The 21,672-nt window shown below is 49.6% G+C and overlaps 5 non-coding genes and 2 pseudogenes across 5 annotated transcripts; 3 read left to right on the forward strand and 4 right to left on the reverse strand.

Moving 5' to 3' along the window:
• Nucleotides 1-7,122: 7,122 nt before the first annotated feature.
• Nucleotides 7,123-7,241, forward strand: LOC138230129 (5S ribosomal RNA). Its single transcript, XR_011186174.1, has one exon. It is a non-coding gene; the product is annotated as a 5S ribosomal RNA (ribosomal RNA).
• Nucleotides 7,242-7,876: 635 nt separating this feature from the next.
• Nucleotides 7,877-8,013, reverse strand: LOC138230168 (U1 spliceosomal RNA; annotated as a pseudogene).
• A 7,018-nt stretch (nucleotides 8,014-15,031) lies between these two features.
• LOC138230334 (5S ribosomal RNA) lies at nucleotides 15,032-15,150 on the forward strand. Its single transcript, XR_011186361.1, has one exon. It is a non-coding gene; the product is annotated as a 5S ribosomal RNA (ribosomal RNA).
• A 770-nt stretch (nucleotides 15,151-15,920) lies between these two features.
• Nucleotides 15,921-15,994, forward strand: trnat-agu (transfer RNA threonine (anticodon AGU)). Its single transcript has one exon. It is a non-coding gene; the product is annotated as a tRNA-Thr (tRNA).
• Nucleotides 15,995-18,517: 2,523 nt separating this feature from the next.
• On the reverse strand, nucleotides 18,518-18,634 carry LOC138230239 (U4 spliceosomal RNA; annotated as a pseudogene).
• A 1,340-nt stretch (nucleotides 18,635-19,974) lies between these two features.
• LOC138230236 (U4 spliceosomal RNA) lies at nucleotides 19,975-20,116 on the reverse strand. Its single transcript, XR_011186270.1, has one exon. It is a non-coding gene; the product is annotated as a U4 spliceosomal RNA (small nuclear RNA).
• A 230-nt stretch (nucleotides 20,117-20,346) lies between these two features.
• On the reverse strand, nucleotides 20,347-20,463 carry LOC138230276 (U5 spliceosomal RNA). The gene has a single exon (XR_011186306.1). It is a non-coding gene; the product is annotated as a U5 spliceosomal RNA (small nuclear RNA).
• Nucleotides 20,464-21,672: the final 1,209 nt, after the last annotated feature.

Below are 21,672 nucleotides of genomic sequence, written 5' to 3' on the forward strand. Positions count from 1 at the left end.
CGGCCGACGTGTTGGACTGGTGCGATTTACGTGCTGAAATAAACACGCGAAAGCCCCGAAATGTTTCCAGAGTGCTGTGCACTGGAGGTTTTTGTCTGGTGAAGACTTGCCTGGTGCTCCTCCGTGCAGATTGTTTGTCCTCCTCCAGTGCGGGACGAGCCAACACAAGGGAGCGCATTCGCCAACATCCAGGCACGCAATGCGATTTGGAAAGCAGCTCCTTTCCAAAGAGTTGCACACGAACGATCCTTCACCCCCGGGGCAGCCCAGCAGGTGTGAGCCTGGCCGGCACCCGGATGGGAGATTCCACCCCGGAAAAGCTCCGGTTGCTGCTGCTCCTGCAAGAGGTGTGACTGGGACCAGTAGGGAGCGCTCACCCTGCGGGCTGTGTGGCTCTCTTACGCCCCAGCCTCCTGATGGCGACACTCTGCTGCACAAACAGGCGCCGTCCTTCGGGGGAGGCGTCAAACCGAGGTCCCGACCCTCCTTGGCCATTAGGAAACCCCAGGGCGTCTCTCAAAAAGAGACGCCGGGGGTGTCCCTCTGGTGTTAGTGCTGTTGTAACAGAAGAAATAAGGTTCTTGATCCCGAGATGAAGTAAAACAGATGAGTTTATTGCATGCAAGGAACAATAAAGCCGAAGTCTTGTTTCCCGCAAGAAACAACAAAACCGAAGTATTGTTCCCCGTACTGTTACAAACTTTTGGGTTATATACAGTTTTCTTCTCCGTTTCTGACGTCACTCGGTCTGATGGTAAAGAGGGGGGTTCATGGTATTTGGCCAGTTTATGATGTTCTGGGCAAATGGTCAGTTTAACATTACACCCAGGGGGGTTCCTAGCTGGCATCTGCAATCCTTATCAGTTAACCCCCTTTCCTGCCATAAACCCCTGCTTGTGACTTGGAAGTCTAAACCCCCTACAGAAAAGATTAAATTCAAACCCCCGTCTTCACATCTTTCTTCATTCCCCCCTTATAAAATATGGCATACGTCAGTGTAGCCTATTTTTATACATACAATGTCAGGGCAGATCTTTCCTTTCTTGGCGAACAGGTATGTATTGCCATGACATTGTACGTTCCACGGTTGTGGCAAGATGTGATACATGTTTTTGTGCACGTGATGATTACAATTATACATATAAACAATACTATTCCTACAAATAAACACTGTAAAAAAGTTCCGCCCCAGGCCCCAAACACAGACTTTACCCAAGATCCAATTCCCCAATTTTCAGTATAATAGTCCTGATATTTCTGTCCCTCATTGTAAATGTGTTGGGCCAGATCTGAGATGTGCTCAGAATTATCAGGGATATATGTGCAGCATTCAGTGCCAATTACTGCACAAGTTCCTCCTTGGGCCGCCAGTACATAATCTAAAGCCAGTCGGTTCTGCATGGCCACTGTTCTGAGGGCTACCATCTCATCATTAACAGCCTTCAGACTAGATGAGGTAGAATTTGCTAATTCTTCTAAAGTCGAGGCCATTTGAATTAACTCTCGACTCAGAAAGTTCATGCCGGCTTGTGGAAATATTATACCTAAATAATATTCCCAATCAGCCAATTTTCTTTGTGGTCTGTGGTTAGGTCCGAAGGGGGTGTGGGTTTGAACACGGATATGAGGAACCACATATCCTAAATAACATGAGCCAGACCACTGGGCTGGCAACCATGGGTAGGCTCGTTTTCCACAAATGAAATATGTTCCGTTTGGCGCTCCCCATGCCTCTGAAAATAAGAAACTTATACCGAACTGTGGGGTGTGCCGATCCCATCCTGGAATTTGGAAGGTAGAGGTGGATATATTTGCAGCGATGGTAAGGTTGCAACGACTCCATCCAACCAAGTGCAGACCATCAGTGTGCTGAAAACATATGTTTCCCTCACGTTCCTTATTTAGAGTCAGGTATGGTGGTGTATGGCTTCTGTTATATTTAGGAGCGTAAGAGCCTGTGAAACTCGTGGGCTCTAAGCCTCGCTCCTGTAGATATTGTAATGTTGTACAGGTTAAAGTCGTGTTATGGCAACCCCCATAGTTTGTCATATTAAAATCTCCTAAATTATCCCTCCAAATGATCATGCCTATGACTTCCTCGAGACGCCAAGGAATGGCCCCCATAGGAAGTCCTCCCTGTACATATTTGGGTAATGCGGCACACACCCAGCAGGCACTTTGGTTGGTTTTCTTAGCTGTCAGATAGGAGAGGCCTAAAAAGGAATTAATTCCATGTTCTCCTTTGTGGGAGAGATGATCATTAATCCCTGCGGAACATAGTTCTACAGCAACAATTATCATTATTAACAGAAATGATTTCATTCTGGGTCTGGGGATGAGGCTCGTCGGCAGTGTGACGCGTGGATCCAGCGATCTTTTCCTTCCACTCGAACCGCAGACTCGGTTGTCAACAGGATCTGGTAGGGTCCGTCCCACCTGGGTTGGAGAACCTGTGAAGGAAATTTCCTGATCCACACCCACTCTCCTGGGATGAGGTCGTGCCCTCCTTCAGGTGGTGGTCCCCACGCCTCCAGGACCTGCTCGCGGGCTCCTTGGGTGGCCTCTGTCAGCAACTTGCAATACTGTAACAGAGAATCAGTTAGTATACTAAAGCCTACTCTGTCATGTCCTGGAGAGTCACTCAGTCTCATGAGACGCCCCGTGATCACCTCAAACGGGCTCAGCCCCACTATTCGATTTGTCCCAGCCCGGATGCTGCACAGTACGGCGGGCAATGCATCCACCCAGGGGATCCCTCCCAAGTGGTACTTTGTCAATTTAGCTTTCAAAGTCCGGTTTACCCGTTCCACCATGCCGGAGGACTGCGGGTGATGAGGGCAATGCAGGTCCCATTTGATCCCTAGTAGGTCTGCCACCACCTGACTCACTTTTCCAGTAAAATGTGTGCCCTGGTCTGAGTCTATGCGACACGGGAGTCCCCATCGGGGAATTACTTCTGTCACGAGATATTTGGCAGTTGTCTGTGCAGTCTCTCGTTTGACAGGGACAGCCTCCACCCATCTAGAAAACTGGTCCACCATCACTAGGAGGCCTGTTTTCCCTTTACAGGGTGGCAGTGAACAATAGTCTATTTGCCAGTGTCTAAAGGGCCCCTCGGGTGCAGGACGTCGAAGATTAGGAGCCCGAACCGGCGGTGCTCCAGAGGCTTTTTGGCACTCTCCACAGCGTTGTACCACATCAGCTGCGAAGGGTGTGAAGCCTGTGCCCACCCAGCTCTGAGCAAAGCGTCGAGTCATTTGGCTAACACCTGGGTGCCCTGTGGAGTGTATTTGCTGCGCCAGGTAGGGCATTAGTTGCTTGGGACAGGCGGGTCTGCCTGTACGCTGGCACCTCCAGGTCCCATCCTTCTGCAGCCCCACATTGCGTTCCATCCAGGTCCATTTCTCAATCCTTGGAGCCTGGGCCTGGAGCTCGCTGAGCTGTTCCGTCCGGAGTGCCTGTATGTTCACTGTGCAAACTGAAATAATCTGAAGAGGTTTTTCTATAGCCCACTCCTCCCATTGCCCCAGGGCAGCTTGACGTGCTGTCCAGTCTGCTAGCTTATTGCCCCTGGCCTCGGGAGTGTCCTCTCTGCTGTGGCCCTTACATTTGACTACAGCTACCTGCTTTGGGAGTTGGAGAGCCGCAAGCAGCTCAGACACCAGATCTGCATTCTTTACTGGAGTGCCAGCAGAGGTTAAAAAATCCCTATTACTCCATAACCTTCCAAAATCATGGCATACTCCAAATGCATATCGTGAGTCTGTGTATATTGTGGTGGTCTTGCCTTTTGCTAATTTACAGGCTTCCACCAAAGCTTTCAGTTCAGCTCGCTGTGCTGACGTGGGTACCTCAAATCTTCCCCCACATTGGATATCATGTTCTGTAGTCACAGCCCAACCCGCTTTCCTCTCCCCACTAGAATTTATGAATGAAGTTCCATCAGTGAAAAGGATGAGGTCTTCATTCCTTAGTGGTTGCTCGGCTATTTTGATGCCCTCATCTTCTCCCTGTCCTTCTGAGGATCATAGCGGCAGTCAGGGGGGAGATACCATAAGTATCTTTTAATTCCTGAAGCGCACTCCAGGTTCGCTGCATCCCTAATTTTGGGTGCGGTACTTCTCTAGCCCACCGGTCAATATCCTCCGGTTTTGGATTTGATCGTATTGGGGGTTCAGGGAAGGTAGGTACGAGAACGGACCCCCTCGGCGGGGTGCGAGACGGAGTTAGAGTGGCGCTGTCATCAACGGCACCAGCCCCTGCTATATCAAGTCCTTTCCCACTTCGAGTGAGAGTACAGACCTGCGGGCGCCCTCCCTCTAACAGGGGAGACCCTGATCCGTCTTTATCACACTCATACCAAGTGTTATCCCAATCAGACCCCCCTTCTCCATATGGCCACTGAGGGAATTGATCCCAATTATTTTCGTTTCCTGCCTGTTTGTTCCCCTGTGGGAGAGCAGGATATAACTTAGTCGCCGGCTGTAACACATTAACCAGTGCAGCGTGATCAGGAGTTAATTCCTTCTTTAATTTCTCATTCTCCTGTACTGCCTCTTTTAGTTTTTTTTTCTAGTACCTCTTTTGCCGCGAATAAATTATCTTTCCTCTCATTTAACGCTTTTATTTTTTCTGTGAACTCCTTCTCTTTTCTATCCCATTCTGATTTCTCCTTCATGCTAATCTGCCACCTCAGGTGTCGGCCGATCACCAGGGCTGCAGCTAAATCTTTGTTTTTGTTCCAATGTTCATACGCTTTTTTACAGGCATCTTCGCCCCAAACTCCTTCTGACAGACTCAGCTTCTTCCTATATTTCTCTTCCCTTTCAGTCAATTTACACTTTTCCGATATGTAATCAGATACTTCCACCACTTTCTCAAACACCCAATTAGCACACATGTTTGGTTTCTTTAAGATTTACTTTTGTCGTGTGTGAGGTAACAGCTCATTCAGTAGGGGGATGTTTTCACTTGGAAAAACCTGTGCATTACTGCACTCATTCAGCTAAGGGCGTCTGTTACCTCCAGATCTAAATGCCTCTCCGAGACTTTAGAGAGGACTTACACCGCACTGTTCACAGGTAAGAAACGAGACCTCGAAAACCCCCTTTCTTGATCAGTAATTCACCATCCCCAGAACGCCAGCATCGCTGCTTTTGCCCCGGGGTGGACTTACGCACTGAGCTCAATCAGGGCGATTCTCGGGTCTCAACGTCCTTTAAATCCTGCTACTTAATGCTTTGCTCTTTTATTAGAGGTGTGTTTATGTTAGTGTCGTGCGTGTATATGTATTTCACAAACAAGGAAAACACCAAAAACATACATACATATATCTCTTCTACTCCTGTTTCCTTTAAAACAAAAAAAAAAACCACGCCACGCCAATCTGTGCACGATCAAGGCGTAGCTAATCTCAGGACCCCGGGCGTAATTAAAGCCCACACCAATCCTGGATTATACGTGCATTTAATGCACCACTCAGCTCCAGAACCCCGGGCGCAATTAAGGCCCACACCGATCCCGAGCCACAGAACTCCGGGTGCAATTAAGACCCACACCAGTCCTGACCTTCAGAACTCCGGGTGCAATTAAGACCCACACCAGTCCTGAACTACGACGTGCATTTAATGCACCACTTGCTCTAGAACCCCGGGCGCAATTAAGGCCCACACCGATTCAGAGCCTCAGAACTCCGGGTGCAATTAAGACCCAAACCAGTTCTGACCTTCAGAACTCCGGGTGCAATTAAGACCCACACCAGTCCTGAACTTCACGGTAAGGGTCCAAAACCCGTTCAAAACTCCACGCGCAATGAAGGCATACACCAGCTTCGAACGCCTGTACACAATACCGCGGAACCCCTGCCAGACCAAATTCTGGGCTTACAGCAAACAACCCATTACATACACCGGTGCCTTCCCCGGGCCAGAGGAATTCAGAAACTCACGTTTACTCCGTCATCTCGGGCGATTCTCGCAGGGAGCAGAGATTTCCCAATCGGTCAGAGAGAGTCGGGACTTTTAAATAAAAGAGGAGTCCTTACCTCTTAGTTATGTGCGCGCTGACCGTCTCTCCTGCCGATGGGAAGTTCTGCGCCTTCTGGAGCATCCGCCGACTACGCCAAATTTGTTGTAACAGAAGAAATAAGGTTCTTGATCCCGAGATGAAGTAAAACAGATGAGTTTATTGCATGCAAGGAACAATAAAGCCGAAGTCTTGTTTCCCGCAAGAAACAACAAAACCGAAGTATTGTTCCCCGTACTGTTACAAACTTTTGGGTTATATACAGTTCTCTTCTCCGTTTCTGACGTCACTCGGTCTGATGGTAAAGAGGGGGGTTCATGGTATTTGGCCAGTTTATGATGTTCTGGGCAAATGGTCAGTTTAACATTACACCCAGGGGGGTTCCTAGCTGGCATCTGCAATCCTTATCAGTTAACCCCCTTTCCTGCCATAAACCCCTGCTTGTGACTTGGAAGTCTAAACCCCCTACAGAAAAGATTAAATTCAAACCCCCGTCTTCACATCTTTCTTCAGTGCTCCCCTTTACCCATCAGTCGGGGTCTCCTCCTAATCCCCGTCTCACCTGTAACAATCAATGACGAGGCCCCCCTGTCCGTGAGATTTAGTACTCGCGCAAGAGACCGGGGGCAGAGCGCGAACGCGGTCCCCCGCCCCCCACAAAGTGCGTGCTCCGGGTTCCCTCTCGGGGCCCTGCAACACAGCGGAAGGGCAGCGAGAAGGAGCCTCTTGCTCTGACGCCGCAAGGCCACAAGAGGGCGGAGGCGCCGCGCGCCCGGCCGACGTGTTGGACCGGTGCGCTTTTTAAGTGCTGAAATAAACACGCGAAAGCCCCGAAATGTTTCCAGAGTGCTGTGCACTGGAGGTTTTTGTCTGGTGAAGACTTGCCTGGTGCTCCTCCGTGCAGATTGTTTGTCCTCCTCCAGTGCGGGACGAGCCAACACAAGGGAGCGCATTCGCCAACATCCAGGCACGCAATGCGATTTGGAAAGCAGCTCCTTTCCAAAGAGTTGCACACGAACGATCCTTCAGTCCCGCTCGGGGGGCACGGAACCCCCGCCACACACAGCTTCAAGTAGCGAGTCAGGCGCCGGGGCTTTCGCTTACGGCCACACCACCCTGAACACGCCCGATCTCGTCTGATCTCGGAAGCTAAGCAGCGTTGGGCCTGGTTAGTACTTGGATGGGAGACTGCCTGGGAATACCAGGTGCTGTAAGCTTTTGCTCTCCCGGCCAGCAGGGGTCGCCGTTGGTGCCGTAGGCTTTGGGAGGAAAACCTGCAGGATGGAAAGGTGATCTATAGCCTCATCTCTAGAGATGTTTTGTTGCTGTGGCATGTGTGTGACCCATATTCAAAAAAAAACCCCGTCTGTAAAACGAATATCGAAGCTGCCTCTAAATCTGCAAATGAAGATGAGTCGATAAACCACTCGTTTTTCGTATAACTAGACATATATTCATTTGTTACCGATTTCATTCATTGAGCACGGATACAATAGAGGTACAGCCATTCACTGTTTGACATGTCTGCACTGGTACAGAACCGAGCAATCAGAAAACGGGTGAAACTGTCTTTAGACTCAGCATACAGTACCGAGGCCCCCCATGACCAAATAAAGGCTAACCTCGATAATCAGCCTAAAGAACGCAGACTACAGCAAAACGACTGACTTTGAAAAGGGAATGAACGTCCGGAAAGAGTAGTGGAACTAGCTTGAGATGCTTCTCCGGACCCCTAACTAAAAGCCAGCGAGAACCAGCAGCGGCGTCCACTCCTGTCGAACCGGGATCCTTCCGCAGCCACGCAGCTCGTGGTGTCCTAACCCTCCCGTATCTGATTTTGGACCAAGCACATCAGGGGAGAGCGCGAACGCAGTCCCCCACTACCAGAAATTATGCAGTCGAGATTCCCACATTTGGGGAATTCGCAGGTGTCAGCACAGCCGGAGTGCAATGGCCGAGCCTCGCCCTGGGTGGACCGATTTCGATTTTCGATTTTTAAGAACTTTATTTTCTTTTCACAAAAAAATACAGGAAATCACAAATCAGAAAGCTTTACATTAATATACATACTTAAAACAGTATATATGATCACATCTCATTACATTTTGACACGGAACCAGTTACATAGCAACAATTTCTTTTTTTCTGGTGCAAATCACATTCTTTACTTAAACATGATAATGTTTTTCACAGTTTCTTGAGATACTGTCCAATGCCCTCTATTTCCCACAGATTTTCTGCTTCCTCCCTCCCTTCTCTCCACAGATCTCTGAGGTAATAGTTCTCTCGGGTGATGAACAGGGCCAGGCTACCTGCTGCCTTGACTGGGACCTCGATGCCTTTGAACAGCCCCATGTTCCTAACTCTCCACAGGGCGTCTTTCCCACTGTTCACCACGGCCCAGATCCTGTCAAACACGTCAGGAGGAAGCTTGACAGGAGAGATGCCGTATATGATGAAAGCAGCGGTCAGGGTAAATTGGGGCGAGAGAGCCTGCAACCAATCTTCAAACTGTGCCCAGAAGGCCTTAGCAAAAAAGCAGGACCACAGGAGGTGGGTCACAGTCTCCTCCTCGCCGCAGCCCACCCTAACGCAGCGAGGGCTGGGGGTGAGGCCCCTACGGTACAAGAAAGTTCGTACCGGTAAGCACTGGTGGACGACACTCCAGGCTAAATCTCTGTGAATGTTGCACAGAAATTTAGAGGATGTGTGTTTCCACACCTTCCTTGTTTGGGCTGATGTTAAAATGCCCACAGGGGTCTGCCTATTGTTCTGGGGTGCTACGAAATCTTCCAGTTTTTGGACGCTGACATCTCGGAGGGGAATATGGCCAATTGGGTGAGATCTTAGAAAACTTTTAACTGTCCCATAAATTGCAGGGCATGTGTCAGAGAGTGGGACGTCCAGCTTGGGTCTGACACCCCACACTCTGAACACCTCCCTACCTACCCAGAGCCTGGAAAAATAAGTCCAGGTACGCGCTGCAGGTGCTGTTGCAAAGCCTCTCAGCACAGAGGCCAGGAAAATGCACAGCAGCTTCGTAGCAATATCTGGGACAGACTTCCCCCCTGAGGGTAGCGGCCTGTACATTATTTCCCTTCTGAGTCTTTCCTGCTTCCCACCCCATAGAAATTGAAACATCAATCTCCTCAGCACCGCCGCAACACGGTGTGGGATTGGGAAGGTAGAAGCCAGAAAATTCAAGACAGGCAAGAGCTCGGCTTTGATGACCAGCACCTTCCCTGTCATGGTGAGGTCTCGGTCCTTCCATTGCATCAGTTTTTTGTTTAAGATTGGCAATTTGTTCTGCCAATTTACTGTTCCCATCTCTTCTCCAAAATACACCCCCAGGACCTTAATTCTCTTCTCTTGCAGCCTGAGATCATGTCCTTCTTTTGGCTCCCTCCAGTTCTGATAAAAAATCTCACTCTTAGATGTGTTAATTTTTGCGGAGGAAGCCAAAGAGAACCGATCACAGCACTGCAGAGCTCTGCTAATTGAGGCATTGTCAGAGAGGAGCAGGGTGACGTCATCCATGTATAGAGATGTCTTTACCTCTCCTCCCCCACTTCCAGGCACTGGTATCCCATTAATGGCCTGATCCTGGCGCAAGGCACAGGCTAAGGGCTCCATAGCCAAAACGAATAACAAGGGGGATAATGGGCAGCCCTGCCTCACCCCTGAACAGACTTCAAAGGTGCGTGATCTATTGCCATTAACCATGACTCTGCTGTTGCTACCTGTGTACAGCAGGTTAATCCACTTTCTCATGATGGGGCCAAACTTCATGTGCTCAAGTACCGATGTTAAGTACTGCCGGTTTAGGCGGTCAAAGGCCTTTTCTAGGTCTACACCTAAAATGCACAGAGGGAGGGAGCGATCCTCAGAGTACAGACAGACATCCCTCAACAAGGCCAGGTTGTCGCTCATCAGGCGTCCTGCTATCCCACAAGTCTGTTCTTTCCCTACCAGTGAGGCCACTACATTTTGTAGGCGCAGGAAAAGGGCTTTGGACAGGATCTTAGTGTCTACGCCTAACAGGCTGAGGGGTCTCCAGTTCTTTATGTCATTTTTTGCTCCTTTCTTAAACAAGAGAGAGATAGTGCCTTCTCTTAAGGAGTCAGGCAGCAATTCTGTCTTGTAGCTTTCCTCGAATAGGAGCAGTAGCGGATCCTGAAGCAGATCCCAAAAGGTGCAATAAAATTCTTTAGGGAGCCCGTCAGCACCCGGAGTTTTCCCCTTCTGTAAGCTCTCCATAGCCTGTCTCAGCTCTTCTACTGTCAAATCCCTCTCAAGTACTTCCCTATCTTCTTCACTCAAAATGTTTTCTAGCTTTGAGGTAAAAAAATGAATATCTTCATCCTTTACCTCTGTAGAGCTGTACAGTCTTGAGTAGAAGGCCTCGGTGCAGGAGAGGATAGCACTCGGCTCTGTTCTCTCTCGTCCCTCCTCATCAACTACACTTTCCATGACAGTCTTGGAGCCTACCACTTTCCTGAAAAAGAAGCGAGTACACTTCTCATTTTCTTCCAAGAACTGCACTCTGCTTCTTAACAGCACTCCTCGACTACTTTCTTCGGCTATGCTCCGGATGTCCTTTTTTAAAAGGGCGATATCCTCGAGCACATCGAAGCCACTGTGCAGCATCGTGTAGAGACGCTGCAGCTGCCTCTGTTTCCTGGCTAGCACTCCTCTCCGTCTGGCAGCAGCCTTCCTTCCCTCAGCCATGAAAAAGGCCTTTGTCCTCACCTTCACCTCCTCCCACCACTCTCCTACTGACCCGTACAGACACTGCAAGGACAGCCACTGTGATAGTTTCTCCTTGTAGCGGGATACTACCCCCTCGTTCTCTAGCAGCTTTGTGTTGAGTTTCCAGAGGCCTGGGCCAAAGACAGTCCCGCCCTGGAGTTCCACTCTACACCCTAAAGCCTGATGATCTGAGAAGAAGACAGGCTGAAGAGTGACCCCAACAACTTTCACTCTCTCTGAGACAAAGCAATAGTCAATTCTGGAGCTGCTATTCCTCCCTGACCATGTATATCCTGCTGTTGTGGGATATATACATCTATATGTGTCTGAGAGTTTAAAGTCTTGAACTAAGTTTTGCAGGGCCAGTGAGCTGGAATCCAATTTTATCGGCGAGCTAGACTGCCTGTCTGTGTGCTCTAAGATACAATTAAAATCCCCTCCCACTATCACGTCTGTGCTGCATAACAATAGGGGGGAGAGTGCCTTGAGTAGCTCCACCCTTCCTCCTACGTCAGTAGGGCAATACACATTGATTAGCCGCAGGTTAACGGTCCCCCATTCCACATCCACACACAGCAACCTGCCATCTATGACCCTCTGAATACTTTTCAATTTGAATGCCCATCCTTTGAAAAGAATGGCCACGCCAGAGGCTCTGTTGTTATTGTCCCCTGACCAAACAGAAGGCCCTTTATCCCACCTATCTTCAAAACTTTTATACCTCTCTTGATAGGCTAAAGCACACTCCTGCAACATCAACACATCTCCCTCTCTCTGCTGGAGGTAATCAAAGACAGACTGGCATTTAACTCTGTCATTGATACCTCTTGTGTTAAGAGAAATTATGTTAAGAGCCATATTACATAAGAAAGTGGAACCAGTCTTTACAAAACACATTTCTCTTCGGTCTCACCTGTTACCTTTTTCTTTTTCTTTTTCTTCTTACCAATTTCCTGCCAGCCATCCTCTGAATGAGCCTTCATCAGGGTGGCAGCAGTAAAAGCGTTCACAGAGTCCATTTCAAGGAAGGGGGTAGAGGGAGGGGTGGAGAGGTTCCAGCTGTCCCCATCGCCATGCTCTCCTTCCTCCTCGCTCGGGGAGAAAACAGAGTCATTTTTTCTTTTCCTCAAGTCCAGCTCCTGGGAGCACTGAGGGGAAAGGGGTGCAGCCGATGCACCAGTCTCCTCTTCCCCCTCACCCACCAGCTGCTGCAGATCCTCCGTGATGGACTGGATGGAGGAGAGGAGGGCATCTGTAGCACTTGCAGAGTCTGAGAAAAGCAGCTCCGCTGAATCCTGGGTATCCTCGCTGGACCCGCTCCACCGGGGGGCCCCACACTGGCCCTCGTTCTGAGGAGCAGGAGTGGGGGAGGGGTCCTCGCTGTTCTCGGGGGTTTTCAAACCCTCGTGCTTGTCTGGTGCAGTCTGCGGTTGTGGGGGCGTAGTGGATTTCTCTTCCACCAGCCCCGGAGCCACAGCAGGACTGATCCTGGCTGGAGGCTGAGAGTCTTTGTCCAACAAGGGTTCTTTGTTTGACTTGTTGTTTGCTTTGGATTTTCGGGCCGGTTTGGCTGAAACAAGCACTGCCTCATCCTTTCTCATTTTGAGTTTATTGGCGTAGGCGTGAGGGCAGTTCTTAAAAACGTGTCCTTCCGAGCCACATAAATTGCACTTTGGCAGCATTGAACAGTCAGAGGCTAAATGTCCCTGTTTGCCACAGGTCTTGCAGCATTTCACAGTGCAGGACGATGCCAGGTGTCCCACAGCACCACAGCGCCGACACACCTTTGGTTGTCCCACATAAAACACATAGCCATTGCAGGCGCCCAGCCGGATTGTAGAGGGCAGGTGCCTTAAGCCTCCATTTACGCTGTCCGGTAGCAAGCGAACCTCGAATTTCCTTGCTCCTGTTTTTATACCATCAACATCTCTAACCTCAGTTCCATGGTGGACGGTGCAGTACTGGTTAAGCCAGGTGTGAATGTCCTCCGTCTTTGCCAGTTCCGAGAACATAACAACATGCACCGTTTTCCTCTCTCTCTGTGTCAGAGGCTGCAAGTTGATCTTCTCAAGTGCAGGAACTTTGCCTCTTTTTGCCTCAAACACATCCACGCATTGTTCAAACAGAGGATAGGTAGCAAATACAACCTCAAATGCTTTCTGACCTGGGAGAGCGAAGATGAAATCCAAGTGTCGAGGTTCAAAGCCAAGTTCCTTCTGTAACACTTTTCTGCTGAACTGCATACGATCCATGAAGAGGTCATCCAAGAGCTCAAAACGTACAGCATTCTTACGGGATCCAAAGGTTGCCATTTCAAAAACCGCAAATCGAACACTGCTTCCAACAAAAGAAAAACAATCCAACTACTCCACCTACAGGCTGATCAAGGTATCTCCCCTGCCAGGTAAGACCTCCTTCTTGATCAAGGTATCTCCCCTGCCAGGTAAGTATGAGTTAAACAGGCCCCTGCAAGCGGCCCGCACCCACAGCACAAATCGCGCAGCCTAGGCCACCTCCTCGCCCCGCACGCCACCGCCTCCTGCTGGGCCCACTCTTTCACACACTCACACGCCACACTAACACTCCAAAGTGTGGGCAAAACGAGAAAACAAGCGCGCCGTTTCCTACACATCTGCAGTCGCCGTTGCGCATTCGCAGCATGTCCCGGGATGCAATTCGGCCTCATTTGCATAACTCCAGACCGGCAGATCGCCACGCAAGCTCGCGACGTGCGCCTGCCACACACCGAACAAACCTTTTCAGCAATTTCCAAAAAACGGGCCTGCTCGCCTGCCCACAAGGCTCCGTCTCTTACCTGCTCTCCAGAGCCTGCTGCCTTCTGTGCTTTTCTCTCGGCACCGCTGCAGTGCACACAACTCCTGCAGCGGGAGGGGGGGAGAAAGTTCCCGCGCTCCGCCGCAGGGAAGGCTCGCTCCGTGCGCACACGTCCTTTCGATGCCAGTCCAACAAGTGCTCCGCATTAGCTGCGTCGGGGCTCCGGCGTGTCGCACCTCACCTCACCTCGCACTGCCCCCTCCTTGAATGTCTGCCCCTGGGCATGCCCCGCTCTCCTCCGCCTTATCTTACCGCGTGTAAGCACCGACAATGGCCACAATGCCGGGGAATGGCACCTGTAAAGTGTTAATTGGGGCACAGGAACAGCCCGTCTCGTCTCGGGGGGGCCGGCTTCAGAGACAATACAGCAAACACAGCGGGGCGGGGGAAGAAGACGACACCACACATGCGGGTACATTCAGCTCCGGCGGGAACGAGACATTTGTCGGTCTTTTCAAGTGCCGAGAGCCGAGCAATCCTTCACTTGTATCGTTTCTCCCCGGTGACTAGATCTGGCCCTGCGACTCTCGACTGGGCTCACCCCCGGGGCAGCCCAGCAGGTGTGAGCCTGGCCGGCACCCGGATGGGAGATTCCACCCCGGAAAAGCTCCGGTTGCTGCTGCTCCTGCAAGAGGTGTGACTGGGACCAGTAGGGAGCGCTCACCCTGCGGGCTGTGTGGCTCTCTTACGCCCCAGCCTCCTGATGGCGACACTCTGCTGCACAAACAGGCGCCGTCCTTCGGGGGAGGCGTCAAACCGAGGTCCCGACCCTCCTTGGCCATTAGGAAACCCCAGGGCGTCTCTCAAAAAGAGACGCCGGGGGTGTCCCTCTGGTGTTAGTGCTCCCCTTTACCCATCAGTCGGGGTCTCCTCCTAATCCCCGTCTCACCTGTAACAATCAATGACGAGGCCCCCCTGTCCGTGAGATTTAGTACTCGCGCAAGAGACCGGGGGCAGAGCGCGAACGCGGTCCCCCGCCCCCCACAAAGTGCGCGCTCCGGGTTCCCTCTCGGGGCCCTGCAACACAGCGGAAGGGCAGCGAGAAGGAGCCTCTTGCTCTGACGCCGCAAGGCCACAAAAGGGCGGAGACGCCGCGCGCCCGGCCGACGTGTTGGACCGGTGCGCTTTACGTGCTGAAATAAACACGCGAAAGCCCCGAAATGTTTCCAGAGTGCTGTGCACTGGAGGTTTTTGTCTGGTGAAGACTTGCCTGGTGCTCCTCCGTGCAGATTGTTTGTCCTCCTCCAGTGCGGGACGAGCCAACACAAGGGAGCGCATTCGCCAACATCCAGGCACGCAATGCGATTTGGAAAGCAGCTCCTTTCCAAAGAGTTGCACACGAACGATCCTTCAGTCCCGCTCGGGGGGCACGGAACCCCCGCCACACACAGCTTCAAGTAGCGAGTCAGGCGCCGGGGCTTTCGCTTATGGCCACACCACCCTGAACACGCCCGATCTCGTCTGATCTCGGAAGCTAAGCAGCGTTGGGCCTGGTTAGTACTTGGATGGGAGACTGCCTGGGAATACCAGGTGCTGTAAGCTTTTGCTCTCCCGGCCAGCAGGGGTCGCCGTTGGTGCCGTAGGCTTTGGGAGGAAAACCTGCAGGATGGAAATGTGATCTATAGCCTCATCTCTAGAGATGTTTTGTTGCTGTGGCATGTGTGTGACCCATATTAAAAAAAAAACCCCGTCTGTAAAACGAATATCGAAGCTGCCTCTAAATCTGCAAATGAAGATGAGTCGATAAACCACTCGTTTTTCGTATAACTAGACATATATTCATTTGTTACCGATTTCATTCATTGAGCACGGATACAGTAGAGGTACAGCCATTCACTGTTTGACATGTCTGCACTGGTACAGAACCGAGCAATCAGAAAACGGGTGAAACTGTCTTTAGACTCAGCATACAGTAACCACTCGGCCACCTCGTCTAGGAAACTGGGCTGTCCTGACATGGGTTGGCGCACTCCAGTTGATCTTTTTCTTTTTTTCCCTCATACTCGAGGGTCATTTTCCTGTTCCACATGCGATTTCAACATTTTCCTTGGGAGATGTCAAGCCAGCAAGCCACTGCTGTGGTTCAGTGGCCAGTGTGGAGTTCAGTGGCCCTGTTGTACACAGAAAGCACATTGAGCTCCTTGGACATGAAAAGTTCCAGATAAAAGCCATTTGTCATCCTTTCTCTTGGTGTCGATGTTGCTATTGTATGTAAAGGTGGCAACTTGCTCAGCGAGCAGGCGGAGCACACACCGAATGCAGATGTGTCTGAGTGGTGTGTCCAAGTGGCTGCAAAAGGACAGCACTCCCGGGGCACCGTGGCTTAGTTGGTTAAAGCGCCTGTCTAGTAAACAGAAAATCCTGGGTCCGAATCCCAGCGGTGCCTTTTTTTGTTCTGTGTTCTCGAACAGAACTGGTCATTATGGACAACCGCATACGTCTAGACTTAATGAAATGCAAGTATTCATTTCCTGTCTTGAACGACTTGTTTTTCTTAAAATAGATGCAACTTGCAAAACATGAAATACAAACCTCGCTAATCAGCGCTCGCGGCTGGCAAAAAAAAAAGAAGTCAGCAATGTTTTTTTTCTTTAACCTTAAGCCTGCTAATGGAGAAGAACCTAGTCGCCACATCACATACATCCGTTTCAACGATAAGAAGGTAACAACTATCCTCACTCCAGAGTAAATCTCATGTTGAGGGCATATTTTTTTCCACTTTACCATGAGTCGGGCTCAGCTGCACTACTACAGGTCTGCTGTACTACTACAAGAGAGAAGTAGAGTCTGGAGGAAGGGACAATTTTATGATGCTTTGGAAGGTAATGTTTTTTTTTTCTTTGAAATCGAAATGAATCAGAATATCAGTGCAAAAGACAAACTCTTGGTTTGGTTTAAAGAGATATGGTTTTAAAACAGACAAAATGTAGAAAACAGGTGTTTCTCACTTTTGGAAAAGAATGGACCGGGGGTAATATTTTACTAGTTGCAGTGCTAAGCTCACTGGGTTACAGCCCTGCAGTGTCACACGAGGGCCAGTGGTGCAATGGATAATGTGTCTGACTATGGATTAGGAGTTTGGAGGTTCGACTCCTGCCTGGCGCTGGTTGTTTTTAAACACATCAGCCTACTCCCTAAGTAGTCTGTGCTACTTACTGCATTGTAATCGTACCCAGTAAGAGATTTCCTTCATGTAAATGAACTGCACCTGACAGCTTTAGAAAAACACCTGGGCTCAGTACGGTGCTGAGAGCTCAAGTTGTGTATAATGTAATAATTTAAGTAGAATAGATTCTAATAATATAATGATCCAGTGTGTTGCACTACTTCACTGCTTCACTGCTCTATGCCGTCTGGAAATAAATCCTCAGACAACTTACTGCCCTGGGCATGTACCAATAAATTACAGGAGCACATCTATATATCACTGCGTTGAAGCAGGAGACACAATCACTGCAAATACATCCTAAATACAGTGTTCCAGCACCTTTGACCTCATCCAGAACGTATCATTTCTTGAAAGGAATTGCTGTCCGAATGCACATCTGAATCCCAAACAGAATCTCTAGTAAAATACGATCATTTGTGAAACAGGTAAATGTCTCAGGGGCCCATTCCTCATTCTCAAGACACATGTATGCAGTACGTACATCATGCATTGAGCAATAGGGATTAAAGACACCACAGGTAAGGTTAGAAGACATTCTGACTATATTCTAAAATATTGGACTCATATTCTTATGATGGCAGACATGATGCTGTGTTTAAAACCGGGGTTAATGGACATTATATGACTGTCAATTCTGTTTTGTTTTGGAGACTCTTGGCTGCCTATGTGGTACAGTGCAGCGTGAAGAAAACATTTTCCAAAACTGTGTCAGCTCAAAAGTTGTAAGAAAATCTTTCCAGCTGCTTTAACTCTCTTCATTTTTGTCATTTAATTGTCTGTCGGCACTATGTAGCAGCGTTGCATGACAACCCATCTCACCACGGAAAGGAACCTAACAGCTTTTGTAAGAGAGGAGAAAAGGACCTGGCCCGTATGGGACTCGAACCCACAACCTTGGTGTTATTAGCTCTAACCAACTGAGCTAACCAGCCTCACAACAGCAATCCTCTCTGTGCTGCAGAAAATCGAACTCAGGGAATTTCTTTTGCCCTCCTTTGAATTGAAAGCCGTGTAATTCAGTGTACGGGCTTTCTCGTGCAGTTTTATAGTTCTTGTAACCCAAATCCTACACTGGCGTGAAGTGACCCCCCATTTCACAGCATTTTTCAGCTGATTTAAAATGTACCTAAAGGAGAAGCATTATTGAAGACCATCAATTACCAAGAGCTTTTGTCAAAGGTTTTGGTGGTCATTTTTAATGACCACAGAGCGCTGTGACCTCAGTTTTACATCTCATCCAAGAGACAGCGCCCTTTTACAACACAGCGTCTCCGTCACTATGCTGGGGCATTGGGACCCGCACAGACCTCAGGGTGAGCGCCCCCCCCGCCGGCACCATTAACACCGCTTCCAGCTGGAAACTTTGTTTTTCCCTGTAGCTCACCCTCATCCGGGTACTGACCTGGCTCACCTGCTTAGCTTCAGTGGGTTTTCAGTTGCGAGTTGCAAGGGGATGCAAGTGATGGAGCCGCTCGCTGCAAAAGCCACTGCTTTGGCTGGGAATCGAATCAGAGCCTACCGCGTGAGAAGCGAGAATTCTACCACTGAACCAACAATGCTCAGTGCCCAGGCCTTCAAAAAAGACGCTTTTTTGGTACTCTGTTAAAAAAGCGTCGACATTACCTCTTTCAAAAGGCTTCACTTTCCTAGTCACATTCCAAGGCTCATTGAACCCGGGCTGTTTCCTCCAGCGGTATAGTATTGCAGTTAGACAGCACGATGCCTGTAAGACTATGTCACGCACTGACGAGACTGTCAAAAATTGCTTTCGACGATTGTATTGCAAAAGTTTTCAACTAGCAATAATTGCGCCTCGGCTAAACCTCACAGGCTACAATACTGCCACTGCGCAAAGCTGACGGTTGCCAGGCAACCGCGGGGATCCTATGGAAATCGTTATCGATCGTCTCATGGCATGTCGTTGCGGTAACGCTTCATATTTGTCGTCTTCTTCTTCTTCTAGCTTGAGGTTTTGAAGAATTTCATGACAGACAAGGGCTCCGTCGGGAACAAAGGGCGTTGTGAGAAAACCGTTGCTTATTTTCAGCAGCAGAAATACAACCCTTTAAATACAAGATGACAGAACAATGACGAAGGGCATGCCGGGAGGAACTCATGCACTACAGAGGAAAGGGGGCGGGCACGTACAGTTCACATTCAAGCCACAAGTACTCTTCTCGGATGTTGCATAAACAAATCCTAACGTCCTGAAAGCATTGCAGCATGTTTGTGTCCCACTTCCCGTGGCTGCAGGACGACTGACACGAACGGACAAACACAATTTGTGGCGTTTAGCGTGACATAGTCTTGCAGGCATCGTGCTGTCTCACTGCAATACTATACCGCTGGAGGAAACAGCCCGGGTTCGATGAGCCTTGGAATGTGACTAGGAAAGTGAAGCCTTTTGAAAGAGGTAAAGCACTGCACAACGGAAGTGAGGGAGAATCTTACAGGGGATTCTGAGCGGTGTCTGCATACACGCAGCCCGATACGGGTGCTGAAAGCTTGAGCTACTCTCAATGTCATGCTGCCTTTCCTCGGAGTAAATCTGTTACATTGAAAGAATGCTTCTCGCAGGTTCAAAAAGGGAGGTCCCTTGTTAATTGGAGAAATCAATGATTTCGAATGAATTCTGTATGCGTTAAAAGACAGCTATACACAGAAAACATGCAGGACACTGCTCATGATGTTTCCCGAGCCGAAACACAGTGCGTTTTTCCAAGCCATCTGACAAAGCCCGCCCACTGAAAACTGCAGCAGATCGTGTAAAGACGTTCAACTTTGTAACTACTGCACGCACAGGAAGCAGAATAAATTCCTCTTTTCAAACTGTCAAAGGTTTGCTTTGCGAACGCTGCAGGACATCGCACAATCTCTTTTGAACGGGGACAAACGATTTCTTATGGGGCGCAGTAAGACAAGTACAGACAATTAAAAAGCTCCACTCATGCCGACGATGCAGCATTAAGAAGCGCAACCTAACGTTTGACAGACAAAAGCCGGGCGCCCTACGAGCAATATGAAATCAAACTGACAGCACACGGCGTTTCGCGCTGACTCAAACGTGATCTCGACAGACGCTGTTCTCTGCATAACGCTGAAAGAGCTAAAGAGCGTTTCTGTTGAGACGTAAGAAGCTTGTTTCTTTCTACCGTGATGTTACCATGACAAAATCTGTCTTTAAACACCTTGCTCAGTCTCTGACGAGACTGTCGAAAATTGTTTTCGCCGATTGTATTGCAAACCGGCGGAAGCGGGGTATTGGGAAAAGTTTTCAACTAGCAATAATCGCGCCTCGGCTATACCTCACAGGCTATGATACTGCCACTGCGCAAAGCTGACGGTTGCCAGGCAACCGCGGGGATCCTATGGAAATCGTTGTCAATCGTCTCATGGCATGTCGTTGCTGTAACGCTTCATATTTGCGGCCGGACACTTCCCACCTCCCAAAGAAAAGAGCGCCAATCAGACAGGCGGAGACCGAGGACTCGCAGAGCAAACGGTCACAGTCGCCGTAATAAGAGCGATTGTGAGCGGTTTTGTTTTCTCTCTTTGACCAGCCCAGCTGCGCCCCACCCGAAGGCAGGGAAGCACAAAAATTGTATGGAACTCATTCATGCTCCTCTCCATGGAAATCTTTAGTAAAAGGCAAAAGATTTGTAAGAGATGAAGAGAAACCAGAGTGCGTGGCTGGACAGCTGCAGGAGCCCAGGCCGCCTTCAAGGCCTCTGCCCTGCCGGTCGTGGTTGGTAATGCACCTGGCCTTACAAACGAGCCAGTGGGGCCCGTTCAGCTCCGGGCTCATCGCCTGCGGCTCTCGGCTTACCTGGCAGGGGAGATACCTTGATCAGCCTGTAGTTGGAGTAGTTGGATTGTTTTCTTGTTTTGTGGAAGCAGTGTTTGTTTTGCAGTTTGAGATGGCAACCTTTGGATCCCGCAAGAATGCTGTACGTTTTGAGCTTTTGGGTGACCTCTTCATGGATCGTATGCAGTTCAGCAGAAAAGTGTTACAGAAGGAACTTGGCTTTGAACCTCGGCACTTGGATTTCATCTTCGCTCTCCCAGGTCAGAAAGCATCTGAGGTTGTTTTTGCTACCTATTCTCTGTTTGAACAATGTGTGGATGTGTTTGAGGCAAAAAGAGGGAAAGTTCCTGCCCTTGAGAAGATCATCTTGCAGCCTCTGACACGGAGAGAGAGGAAAACGGTGCATGTTGTTGTGTTCTCGGAACTGGCAAAGACGGAGGACATTCACACCTGGCTTAACCAGTACTGCATCGTCCACCATGGAACTGAGGTTAGAGATGTTGACGGTATAAAAACAGGAGCAAGGAAATTCGAGGTTTGCTTGCTACCGGACAATGTAAATGGAGGCTTAAGGCACCTGCCCTCTACAATCCGGCTGGGCGCCTGCAATGGCTATGTTTTTTATGTGGGACAACCAAAGGTGTGTCGGCGCTGTGGTGCTGTGGGACACCTGGCATCGTCCTGCACTGTGAAATGCTGCAAGACCTGTGGCAAACAGGGACATTTAGCCTCTGACTGTTCAATGCTGCCAAAGTGCAATTTATGTGGCTCGGAAGGACACGTTTTTAAGAACTGCCCTCACGCCTACGCCAATAAACTCAAAATGAGAAAGGATGAGGCAGTGCTTGTTTCAGCCAAACCGGCCCGAAAAGCCAAAGCAAACAACAAGTCAAACAAAGAACCCTTGTTGGACAAAGAGTCTCAGGCTCCAGCCAGGATCAGTCCTGCTGTGGTGCTGGGGCCGGTGGAAGAGAAATCCACTACGCCCCCACAACCGCAGACTGCACCAGACAAGCACGAGGGTTTGAAAACCCCCGAGAACAGCGAGGACCCCTCCCCCATTCCTGCTCCTCAGAACGAGGGCCAGTGT

Source organism: Lepisosteus oculatus, unplaced genomic scaffold (assembly GCF_040954835.1).
Source record: "Lepisosteus oculatus isolate fLepOcu1 unplaced genomic scaffold, fLepOcu1.hap2 HAP2_SCAFFOLD_48, whole genome shotgun sequence".
Lineage (NCBI taxonomy): Eukaryota > Metazoa > Chordata > Actinopteri > Semionotiformes > Lepisosteidae > Lepisosteus > Lepisosteus oculatus.